The sequence below is a fragment of the Pristiophorus japonicus genome, chromosome 22, assembly GCF_044704955.1.
Source record: "Pristiophorus japonicus isolate sPriJap1 chromosome 22, sPriJap1.hap1, whole genome shotgun sequence".
Taxonomy (NCBI): domain Eukaryota; kingdom Metazoa; phylum Chordata; class Chondrichthyes; family Pristiophoridae; genus Pristiophorus; species Pristiophorus japonicus.
In genome coordinates, this window is record NC_091998.1 from 63238866 (window position 1) to 63251284 (window position 12419).

At 46.7% G+C, this 12419-nt stretch overlaps 1 protein-coding gene across 1 annotated transcript in view; it reads left to right on the plus strand.

Moving 5' to 3' along the window:
- LOC139235104 (VIP36-like protein) overlaps positions 1–12419 on the plus strand; it is a 56745-nt gene that overhangs the window by 1977 nt on the left and 42349 nt on the right. The gene's annotated exons all lie outside the window — the stretch shown is intronic.

The window sequence follows — 12419 nt, forward strand, 5'->3', positions numbered from 1 at the left end:
AGCTTTCTCTTGTTATCCCTTAAAGTTTAAAAAAGTAACAAGTTCTGCTCAAAAACAGAAACTCCCTTTTAAAAAAAAAATTTGCTCCAGGACATGGGTGTCACTGGCAAGGCCGGCATTTATTGCCCATTCCCTAATCGCCCCTTGAGAAGGTGGTGGTGAGCCTCCTTCTTGAACCGCTGCAGTCCGTGTGGTGAAGGTGCTCCCACAGTGCTGTTAGGGAGGGAGTTCCAGAATTTTGACCCAGCGACGATGGAGGAACGGCCGATATATTTCCCAGTCAGGATGGTATGTGACTTGGAGGGAAACGTGGAGGTGGTAGTGTTCGCATGCGCCTGCTGTCCTTGTCCTTCTAAGTGGAGGTCGCAGGTTTGGGAGGTGCTGCCGAAGAAGCCTTGGTGAGTTGCTGCAGTGCATCTTGTAGATGGTGCACACTGCAGCCACGGTGCGCCGGTGGTGGAGGGAGTGAATGGCGGATGAGGTGCCAATCAAGCGGGCTGCTTTGTCCTGGATGGTGTTGAGCTTCTTTAGTGTTGTTGGAGCTACATTCATTCTGGCAAGTGAAGAGTATTCTATCACACTCCTGACTTGTGCCTTGTAGATGGTAGATGGTTGTCTAGGCTAACATCCCCAGCATTGAAGCACTAACCACAATCTATCAGCTTCGCTGGGCAGGCCATATAGTTCGCATGCCAGGCACGAAGCTCCCTAAGCAATTGCTCTCGGCGGAGCTCCTTCATGGCAAACGAGCCAAAGGTGGGCAGTGGAAACGTTACAGGGACACCCTCAAAGCCTCCCTGGTAAAGTGCGACATCACCACTGACACCTGGGAGTCCCTGGCCGAAGACTGCCCTAGGTGGAGAAAGTGCATCTGGGAGGGTGTTGAGCTCTTCGAATCTCAACGCCGCGAGCGTGAAGAGGTCAGGCGCAGACAGCGGAAGGCGTGTGCGACAAATCAGTCCCACCCACCCCTTCCCCTGACGAATGTCTGTCCCACCTGTGACAGGGTCTGTGGCTCTCATATTGGATTGTTCAGCCACCAAAGGACTTACTTCAGGCGTGGAGATGATGATGAGATGGTGGAAAGGCTTTGGGGAGTCAGGGGGTGAGACACTCGCCGCAGAATACTGAACCTCTGACCCGCTCTTGTTGCCCCAGTATTTATGTAGCTGGTCCAGTTAGGTTTCTGGTCAATGGTGACCCCCAGGATGTTGATGGTGGGGGATTCGGTGATGGTAATGCCGTTAAAGTACAGTGGTTAAAGTGTCACTTGTTGGAGATAGTCATTGCCTGGCACTTTTGTGGTGCGAATGTTACTTGCCAGTTATCAGCCCAAGCCTGAATGTCGTGCAGGTTTTGCTGCATGCGAGCATGGACTGCTTCATTATCTGAGGAGTTGCAAATGGAACTGAACACTGTGCAGTCATCAGCGAACATCCCCACTTCTGACCTTATGATGGAGGGAAGGTCATTGATGAAGCAGCTGAAGATAGTTGGGCCTAGGACACAGTCCTGAGGAACTCCTGCAGTGATGTCCTGGGGCTGGGATGATTGACCTCCAACCACCGCAACCTTTGTGCTCGGTATGACACCAGCCAGTGGAGAGATTTCCCCCTGATTCCCATTGACTTCAATTTTACTTGATGCCACACTCGGTCAAATATTCTGATAAAAGGTACCTTTTTAAGAAAGAAACAAAATAAATTGTATTTATATCGTGCCTTTCAGGATGTTCCGAGGTGCTTTACAGCCAATGAAGTACTTTTTGACATGTGGTTACTGTTATTATGGAGGAAACGCAGCCAATTTGTGCAGAACAAGGTCCCACAAACAGCAATGAGATAAATGACCAGATAATCTGTTTTAATAAATTTCAAGCCTCATTTGAAACCTAAGATTCCCTGCTACCTGTCTGCCAGTTATAAAAATATTTGTATTCTGTAATGGTGAATGGGGAACCCTAAGTCCAAGGGTCAAATACAACAACAACAGCAACATAACGCCTTTAATGTAGTAAAACATCCCAAGGCACTTCACAGGAGCATTATAAAACAAAATTTGACACCATGGCAGATAAGGAGCTATTGGGACAGATGACCAGAAGCTTGCTCAAAGAGGTAGGTTACGATGGACAAGGATGGTCACAGTTACATAGGATGTGACTTTGATTAGGGCTGTTTCGATACTGTGACAGGGGCGTAAACCTGATTGGAGGGATTCAGACATGGAGTTCCAGGAAAGAGGAGCACGGATTTGGGAGGCAACAGCACGTTCAAGGACTTTGGAGAGGAAATGGAGATTGGAGATGTGGAAGGCTAATTTTATTTTTTGTCATTGTTTATTACTGGAGAAAAGTTTTCAAAGAAACATTTTAAGACGCCTACCACTCAAAATACCACTGCCCACGCATAACAAAATCAAACTCTTAACTAGACAGCCATTAAAAATACTCTTACATCTTTAAAACTCTTCAACTCAATTAGTGCCTTCTGACTCGCTGATGGCCAGCTATTGCTTTCACTGTAATTCTGTCTAAAAATATTTGTCCAGACCACTTTATTACAGTGCAGCATCCTGAAAACTGTCAGGTTGACAACATTTAAATTTAGAAACAAACTGCTTGTTCGATGCAAAATGCTATGTTCGCCATAGTGACTAGAGAAAGAAAATTGAAAGGAAAATGTTCATTGCCTATTAGAATTTACCAAAGAACTTTGTATTTGAGCCACTGGTTCAGACTTTGTGCTGTAAGAATGGGGGGGAAATTGCTACATAATTTTGAAACTTTTCCCATGTGATGTTGGTAAAGTTCAGTTTAAATTCACTTTCCAATGTGGAACTGAGTCTTTCAAACGAAGTAGAATGAAGTCGTGGTTAAGGTGCCATTTTATGCTGACTTGGCTGATCTCAACCAAAGCAGCACGATTTGCCTCAATGTTTAAGCTATTAATAGAGGAAAATCAACCAGTGATCCCTGTGCGTGGCTATTGGAGGGGAACACAACTGGATTTGTCTGTGCTGCCCATTCTAGTCAAATAGCCTGCTGACCCGCACTGTCCAGGCCTACACATGAAGAATACTCACTTGGGTGATGTACTGTTACCTCTAGACTTGACCACTCCAACTCAATCCTGGCCAGCCTCTCACATTCCACACTACATAAACTCGAAGTCATCCAAAACTCGGCAGCCCATGTCCTAACCTGCACCAAGTCACGATCACCCATCACCCCTGTGCTTTCTGACCTACATTGGCTCCCAGTTAAACAATGCCTCGGTTTCAAAATTCTCATCCTTGTTTACAAATCACTCCATGGCCATCGCCCCCTCCCTATCTCTGTAATCTTTTTCAGCCTCACAATCCCACAAGATGTCTGCGTTCCTCAAATTCTGGCCTCGTGAACATCCCTGATTATAATCGCTCAACCATCGGTGGCCGTGCCTTCTGTTGCCTGGGCCCTAAGCTCTGGAACTCCCTCCCTAAACCTCTCCGCCTCACTACCTCTCTTTCCTCCTTTAAGACGCTCCTTAAAACCTACATCTTTCAACAAGCTTTTGATCATCTGCCTTAATTTCTTCTGTGGCTCGGTGTCAAATTTATGTTTGGCTGTAAGATCATCATCATAGGCGGTCCTTCGAATGAGGATGACTTGTTTCCATATGAGTTTACAGATGTTTCAATGAAGGACCTGATGTTCCAGTCCTGTCTTATCAGTAAGTAATCTTTTAACATTGTTGTTGCCAAATTAAGCTAACCTAAGGGTTAAGTCATGGCAGGAGAGCTCGGACACGTGTTATGCTCCTCCTGTAATATGTGTGAAGTCAGGAACGCTTCCAGTGTCCCTGACGACTACATGTGCGGGAAGTGCATCCGCCTGCAGCACCTGACAGACCACATTGCGGCACTGAAGCTGCGGGTGGATTTACTCTGGAGCATCCATGATGCTGAGAATGACCATGAATAGCACGTTTAGTGAGTTGGCCACTCTGCAGGTAAAGAGTACACACCAGATAGGGTATGAGTGACCAACAGGAAGGGCAGTGGAAGGAAGGTAGTGCAGGGCTCCCCTGCGGTCATCCCTCTGAAAAACAGATACACCGCTTTGGGTACTGTTGAGAGGGTTGACTCATCAGAGGAGAGCAGCAGCAGCCAAGTTCATGGCACCATGGCTGGCTCTGCTGCACAGGAGGGCAGGAAAAAGAGTGGGAGAGCGATAGTGATAGGGGGAGTCTATTGTAAGGGGAATAGATAGACATTTCTGCGGCCGCAACCGAGACTCCAGGATGGTATGTTGCCTCCCTCGTGCAAGGGTCAAAGATGTCTCAGAGCGGGTGCAGGACATTTTGAAGAGGGTGAATGAACAGCCAGTTGTCGTAGTGCATATAGGTACCAACGATATAGGCAAAAAACGGGATGAGATCCGACAAGACGAACTTAGGGAGCTAGGAGCTAAATTAAAAAGTAGGAGCTCAAAAGTAGTAATCTCAGGATTGCTACCAGTGCCACGTGCTAGTCAGAGTAGGAATCGCAGGATAGCTCAGATGAATACGTGGCTTGAGGAGTGGTGCAGAAGGGAGGGATTCAAATTCCTGGGACATTGGAACCGGTTCTGGGGGAGGTGAGACCAGTACAAACCGGACGGTCTGCACCTGGGCAGGACCGGAACCAATGTCCTAGAGGGAGTGTTGCTAGTGCTGTTGGGGAGGAGTTAAACTAATATGGCAGGGGGATGGGAACCTATGCAGCGAGACAGAGGGAAGTAGAATTGGGGCCGAAACAAAAGATAGAAAGAAGAAAAGTAAAAGTGGAGAGCAGAGAAACCCAAGGCAAAAAGCAAAAAGGGCCACATTACAGCAAAATTCTAAAGGGGCGAAGGGTGTTAATAAGACAAGCCTGAAGGCTCTGTGCCTCAATGCGAGGAGTATTCAGAATAAGGTGGAAGAATTAACTGCACAGATAGTAGTTAATGGATATGGTGTAATTAGCATCATGGAGACATGGCTCCAGGGTGACCAAGGCTGGGAACTCAACATATAGGAATTCAATATTTAGGAAGGACAGACAGAAAGGAAAAGGAGGTGGGGTGGCGTTGCTGGTTAAAGAGGAAATTAATGCAATAGTAAGGAAGGACATTTGCTTGGATGGTGTGGAATCTGTATGGGTGGAGCTACGGAATACCAAAGGGCAGAAAACACTAGTGGAAGTTGTGTACAGACCACCAAACAGTAGTAGTGAGGTTGGGGACAGCATCAAACAAGAAATTAGGGATGTGTGCAATAAAGGTACAGCAGTTATCATGGGCGACTTTACATATTGATTGGGCTAACCAAACTGGTAGCAATGCGGTGGAGGAGGATTTCCTGGAGTGTATTAGGGATGGTTTTCTAGACCAATATGTCAAGGAACCAACTAGAGGGCTGGCCATCCTGGACTGGGTGATGTGTAATGAGAAAGGACTAATTAACAATATTGTTGTGCGAGGCCCCTTGTGGAAGAGTTACCATAATATGGTAGAATTCTTTATTAAAATGGAGAGTGACACAGTTAATTCAGGACCCTCGGGTCCTGAACTTAAGGAAAGGTAACTTCGATGGCATGAGACGTGAATTGGCTAGAATAGACTGGCGAGTGATACTTAAAGGGTTGACGGTGGATAGGCAATGGCAAACATTTAAAGATTACATGGATGAACTTCAACAATTGTACATCCCTGTCTGGAGTAAAAATAAAACGGGGAAGGTGGCTCAACCATGGCTAACAAGGGAAATTAAGGATAGTGGTAAAACCAAGGAAGAGGCATATAAATTGGCCAGAAAAAGCAGCAAACCTGAGGACTGGGAGAAATTTAGAATACAGCAGAGGAGGACAAAGGGTTTAATTAGGAGGGGGAAAATGGAGTATGAGAGGAAGCTTGCAGGGAACATAAAAACTGACTGCAAAAGCTTCTATAGATATGTGAAGAGAAAAAGAGTAGTGAAAACAAACATAGGTCCCTTGCAGTCAGATTCGGTGAATTTATAATGGGGAACAAATACTTTGGTTCTGTCTTCACGAAGGGAGACACGAATAACCTTCTGGAAATTCTAGGGGACCGAGGGTCCAGTGGGAAGGAGGAACTGAAGGAAATCCTTATTAGGCGGGAAATTGTGTTTGGGAAATTGATGGGATTGAAGGCCGATAAATCACCGGGGCCTGATAGTCTGCATCCCAGAGTACTTAAGGAAGCAGCCCTAGAAATAGTGCATGAATTGGTGATCATTTTCCAACAGTCTATCGACTCTGGATCGGTTCCTATGGACTGGAGGGTTGCTAATGTAACACCACTTTTTAAGAAAGGAGGGAGAGAGAAAACGGGTAATTATAGACCGGTTAGCCTGACATCAGTAGTGGGGAAAATGTTGGAACAATATTAAAGATGAAATAGCAGCACATTTGGAAAGCAGTGACAGGATCGGTCCAAGTCAGCATGGATTTATGAAGGGGAAATCCTGCTTGACAAATCTTCTAGAATTTTTTGAAGATGTAACAGGTAGAGTGGACAATGGAAACCAGTGGATGTGGTGTATTTGGACTTTCAAAAGGCTTTTAACAAGGTCCCACTCAAGAGATTGGTGTGCAAAGTCAAAGCACATGGTATTGGGGATAATGTACTGATGTGGATAGAGAACTGGTTGGCAGAGAGTCGGGATAAACGCGTCCTTTTCAGAATGGCAGGCAGTGACTAGTGGGGTGCCGCAGGGCTCAGTGCTGGGACCACAGCTATTTACAATATACATTAATGATTTGGATGAAGGAATTGAGTGTAATATCTCCAAGTTTGCAGATGACACTAAGCTGGGTGGCGGTGTGAGCTGTGTGGAGAACGCTAAAAGGCTGCAGTGTGACTTGGACATGTTAGATGAATGATATAAAGTGGATAAATGTGAGGTTATCCACTTTGGTGGCAAAAACAGGAAGGCAGAATATTATCTGAATGGCGGCAGATTAGGAAAAGGGGAGGTGCAACGAGACCTGGGTGTCATGGTACATCAGTCATTGAAAGTCGGCATGCAGGTTCAGCAGGCGGTGAAGAAAACAAATGGTTGGCCTTCATAGCGAGGGGATTTGAGTATAGGAGCAGGGCGGTCTTACTGCAGTTGTACAGGGCCTTGGTGAGGCCTCCCCTGGAATATTGTGTTCAGTTTTGCTCTCCTAATCTGAGGAAGGACGTTCTTGCTATTGAGGGAGTGCATTGAAGGTTCACCAGACTGATTCCCGGGATGCCAGGACTGACATATGAGAGACTGGATTTACTGGGCCTGTATTTACTGGAGTTTAGAAGGATGAGAGGGGATCTCATAGAAACATATAAAATTCTGACAGGACTGGACAGGTTAGATGCAGGAAGAATGTTCCCGATGTTGGGGAAGTCCAGAACCAGGGGTCACAGTCTAAGGATAAGGGGTAAGCCATTTAGGACTGAGATGAGGAGAAACTTCTTCACTCAGAGAGTTGTTAACCTGTGAAATTCCCTGCCGCAGAGAGTTGTTGATACCAGTTCATTGGATATATTCAAGCGGGAGTTAGATATGGCCCTTATGGCTAAAGGGATCAAGGGGTATGGAGAGAAAGCAGGAAAGGGGTACTGAGGGAATGATCAGCCATGATCTTATTGAATGGTGGTGCAGGCTCGAAGGGCCAAATGGCCTACTCCTGCACCTATTTTCTATATTTGTATGTTTCTATGTCTGTAACACTGTTGTGAAGCACCTTGGGACATTTTAAAGACGCTATATAAATAAAAGTTGTTATTATTACTGGAGAATAAATGACACATTCACCTGAGCTGGAGACCTCATTTGAGTAAACTGCAGGAGAAACAAAATTCGATAACAGATTGGAGCTAGAGAAGCCTAATATGTCCTTGCTATACAGTATAAATGCACACGAGGCCCATACTAGAGAGAAGGTCACTCTGTGACCAGTAACCTTTATTTGCCAGCACTGAAGTGGAGAAGGTGGGTGGAGCTTCCCCTTTTATACCTGAAAGTCCAAGTTAGGAGTGTCTCCCACAAGTTCTCCACCTAGTGGTCAGTGAACTCACGGTGCACAATTTAGGTCAGTTTATACATGGGTTACAATGACAGTTGAATACATGACAAAGCCCATCCATTGAAATTCTTTTTAAATCCAAAGATGTTTCAAGTTGTTTTCATTTGAATTCCAAAGTCCTCATAATAACAGAATAAATAGCCTTTGTTAACAACAACATGTGTTTATATAACGCCTTTAACGTAGTAAAACGGTCCACGGCACTTCACAGGAGTGTTATAAGACAAATCAATTAAATTTGACACCGAGCCACATAAGAAGAAATTACGGCAGATGACCAAAAGCTTGTTTAAAGAGGTAGGTTTTAAGGAGCATCTTAAAAGGAGGAGAGAGAGGCGGAGAGGTTTAGGGAGGGAGTTGCAAAGCTTGGGGTCCAAGCAGCTGAAAGCACGGCCACCAATGGCTGAGCGATTATAATCAGGGATGCTCAAGAGGGCAGAATTTGAGGAGCGCAGATATCTCGGGGGGGGGGGGGGGTTGTGAGGCTGGAGGGGGTGAGGGCCATGGAGGGATTTGAAAACAAGGATGAGAATTTTGAAATCGAGGTGTTGCTTAGCCAATGTAGGTCAGGGGTGATGGATGAACGGAACTCGGTGTGAGTTAGGACACGGGCTGCCGAGTTTTGGATCACCTCAAGTTTACATAGGGTAGAATGTGGGAGGCCAGCCAGGAGTGCGTTGGAGTAGTCAAGTCTAGAGGTAACAAAGGCCTGGATGAGGGTTTCAGCAGCAGATGAGCCGAGACGGGGCGGAGGTGGGCGATGTTAACCAAAAACATCACAGCTATTTCTTTGCTAAAATTAACATTGGAAGAGAAATGGAGGCTAATATTGTTCAAAATTCAGCAGCGGGTACAGTAGTTGAGATGGTTTATGGTTCCAGATTGCATGAAAGCTGCTGTATTGTAAAAGACTAATGTCCTTCGAGAAAGAGAACTTGGCATCTCTACTCTGGGTGCACGTGACTCCGGTGCTACACCGTGCAGTTGTCTCTGGCATTGAAGCACTGACCACACTCGACCAGCTCCGCTGGGCAGGCCACATTGTCCGCATGCCAGACACGAGACTCCCAAAGCAAGTGCTCTACTTGGAACTCCTACACGGCAAACGAGTCAGAGGTGGGCAGCAGAAACGCTACAAGGACACCCTCAAAGCGTTCCTGATAAAGTGGGACATTCCACTGACACCTGGAAGTCCCTGGCCAAAGACCGCCCTAAGTGGAGGAAGTGCATCCGGGAGGGCGCTGAGCACCTCGAGTCTCGTCATTGAGAGCATCAAGCAGAAATCAAGTGCAGGCAGCGGAAAGAGCGTGAGGCAAACCAGTCCCACCCTCCCCTTCCCTCAATCACTGTCTGTCCCACCTGTGACAGAGTCTGTGGCTCTCGTATTGGACTGTTCAGCCACCTAAGAACTCATGTTAAGAGTGGAAACAAGTCTTGCTCGATTCTGAGGGACTGCCTATGATCTTGACATTCTCTGAAGTGGCCCAGCAAACCACCCAGTTGTTTCAAAACATAATCATTCCCTGTCAACTAGGAATGGGAAAAAAATGTCAAAAGCAATTATTCTCTTGTTTTCTCAAGATTTTGCCATCCATTTTCCTCTATTTTGTCCCCTTTATTTGAGGGCAATAGCACGGGAAGATATAATGGCAGCTTGAAAATTGCCCATTCGTCACACGATGGTCAGAAGGGCCTCTTTCTGAGATCTATCATCACAGCCCCTCAAAATCGAGGAAGACTTGCTTCCACTCTAAAAGTGAGTTCTCAGGTGATTGAACAGTCCAATTACAGTCTCTGTCACAGGTGGGACAGATAGTGGTTGAAGGAAAAGGTGGGTGGGGAGTCTAGTTTGCCACACACTCCTTCCGCTGCCTGCGCTTGCTTTCTGCATGCTCTCAGCAATGAGACTCGAGGTGCTCAGCGCCCTCCCGGATGCTTTTCCACCACTTAGGGCCATCTTTGGCCAGGGATTCCCAAGTGCCGGTGGGGATGTTGCACTTAATCCAGGAGGCTTTGAGGGTGTCCTTGAAATGTTTCCTCTGCCCACCTGGGGCTCGCTTGCCGTGTAGGAGTTCCGAGTAGAGCGCTTACTTTGGGAGTCTTGTGTCGGGCATGCGAACAATGTGGCCCGCCCAACGGGCAAGCGTCGTCCGCATACTGTAGTTCGATGACAGAGGATGAGACGGCCTTGGATCTGGCCTGGAGGCACGAAGGTTGAACAGGTTCCCACGGGGAGCTTGTTGAGTGTGAGGTGGAGCATTGCGGCGAGGAAGATCGAGAAGAGGGTTGGCGCGATGACACAGCCCTGTTTGGCCCCGGTCCGGACGTTGATTGGGTCTGTGGTGGATCTGTTGGTCAGGATCTTTCTGAGCTACTGTGAATCCAGTAAGCAAGCCAGCCAGGGTAAGTTGACCGAGCAAGTTTGGTACCTGGTCTGACAACCCTCCATCACACAGTTCAGGGTGATTCAATGGACCTTCCTAAAGCATAAGGCAGCCAAATTGAAATGTTGGGATTGTTAAAAGCCTCCAGTGTTATGCACTTATGAATGACTCCACGAGGCAATGTGTTTTACTCAAACTGTAGTGACCTTGGTCCTTTATTTGTAACTCCAGAGTCAGGCACAAGCATGGTGGGCAGCCTTTTATACTGGGCCCTGCACACCTATACAGGTGACCCTCAGGTCTCCCACCGCAGTGCCCTCTGGTGGACAGCTTCTGCCACAGGGGCAGGAAACCCCCAGTCTCCACCAGTTGTACCCTCTAGTGGTGCCAGCATAGTATGTACACAGTGTAAACCTTATTGAAAGTATATCAGGTAACAAGTCTTCATCTTATGCAACTACACAGTGGCTACACAGAGAGCATATCTATAATCTACATATATAACATCCAGTGCTATTCTGGTTGAATTCTCACTAAACTCGGGGACTGTGGCGATTCCCAACACCGATCACCCCTCGTACAGTATGTGGAGCAAAGTTCCTACAATGGCTGGATTGAGTTATGGCACCACCTGGCATGGCACTGAGTCACACAGGCCGGATGGTCCCAGGATTGATTGCCAGAATGTGTTCAAATTCTTCCATGGCCTCGCCCATCCCTACCTCTAACATAGAAACATAGAAAATAGGTGCAGGAGTAGGCCATTTGGCCCTTCGAGCCTGCACCACCATTTAATGAGTTCATGGCTGAACATGCAACTTCAGTACCCCATTCCTGCTTTCTCACCATACCCCTTGATCCTCCTAGTAGTAAGGACTACATCTAACTCCTTTTTGAATATATTTAGTGAATTGGTCTCAACAACTTTCTGTGGTAGAGAATTCCACAGGTTCACCGCTCTCTGGGTGAAGAAATTTCTTCTCATCTCGGTCCTAAATGGCTTACCCCTTATCCTTAAACTGTGCCCCCTGGTTCTGGACTTCCCCAACATTGGGAACATTCTTCCTGCATCTAACCTGTCTAACCCCGTCAGAATTTTAAACGTTTCTATGAGATCCCCTCTCATTCTTCTGAACTCCAGTGAATACAAGCCCAGTTGATCCAGTCTTTCTTGATATGTCAGTTCCGCCATCCTGAGAATCAGTCTGGTGAACCTTCGCTGCACTCCCTCAATAGCAAGAATGTCCTTCCTCAAGTTAGGAGACCAAAACTGTACACAATACTCCAGGTGTGGCCTCACCAAGGCTCTGTACAACTGTAGTAACACCTCCCTGCACCTGTACTCAAATCTCCTCGCTATGAAGGCCAACATGCCATTTGCTTTCTTAACTGCCTGCTGTACCTGCATGCCAACCTTCAATGACTGATGTACCATGACACCCAAGTCTCATTGCACCTCCCCTTTTCCTAATCTGTCACCATTCAGATAATAGTCTGTCTCTCTGTTTTTACCACCAAAGTGGATAACCTCACATTTATCCACATTATACTTCATCTGCCATGCATTTGCCCACTCACCTAACCTATCCAAGTCACTCTGCAGCCTCATAGCATCCCCCTCGCAGCTCACACTGCCACCCAACTTAGTGTCATCCGCAAATTTGGAAATACTACATTTAATCTCCTCGTCTAAATCATTAATGTACAATGTAAACAGCTGGGGCCCCAGCACAGAACCTTGCGGTACCCCACTAGTCACTGCCTGCCATTCTGAAAAGTACCCATTTACTCCTACTCTTTGCTTCCTGTCTGCCAACCAGTTCTCAATCCACGTCAGCACACTACCCCCAATCCCATGTGCTTTAACTTTGCACATTAATCTCTTGTGTGGGACCTTGTCGAAAGCCTTCTGAAAGTCCAAATACACCACATCAACTGGTTCTC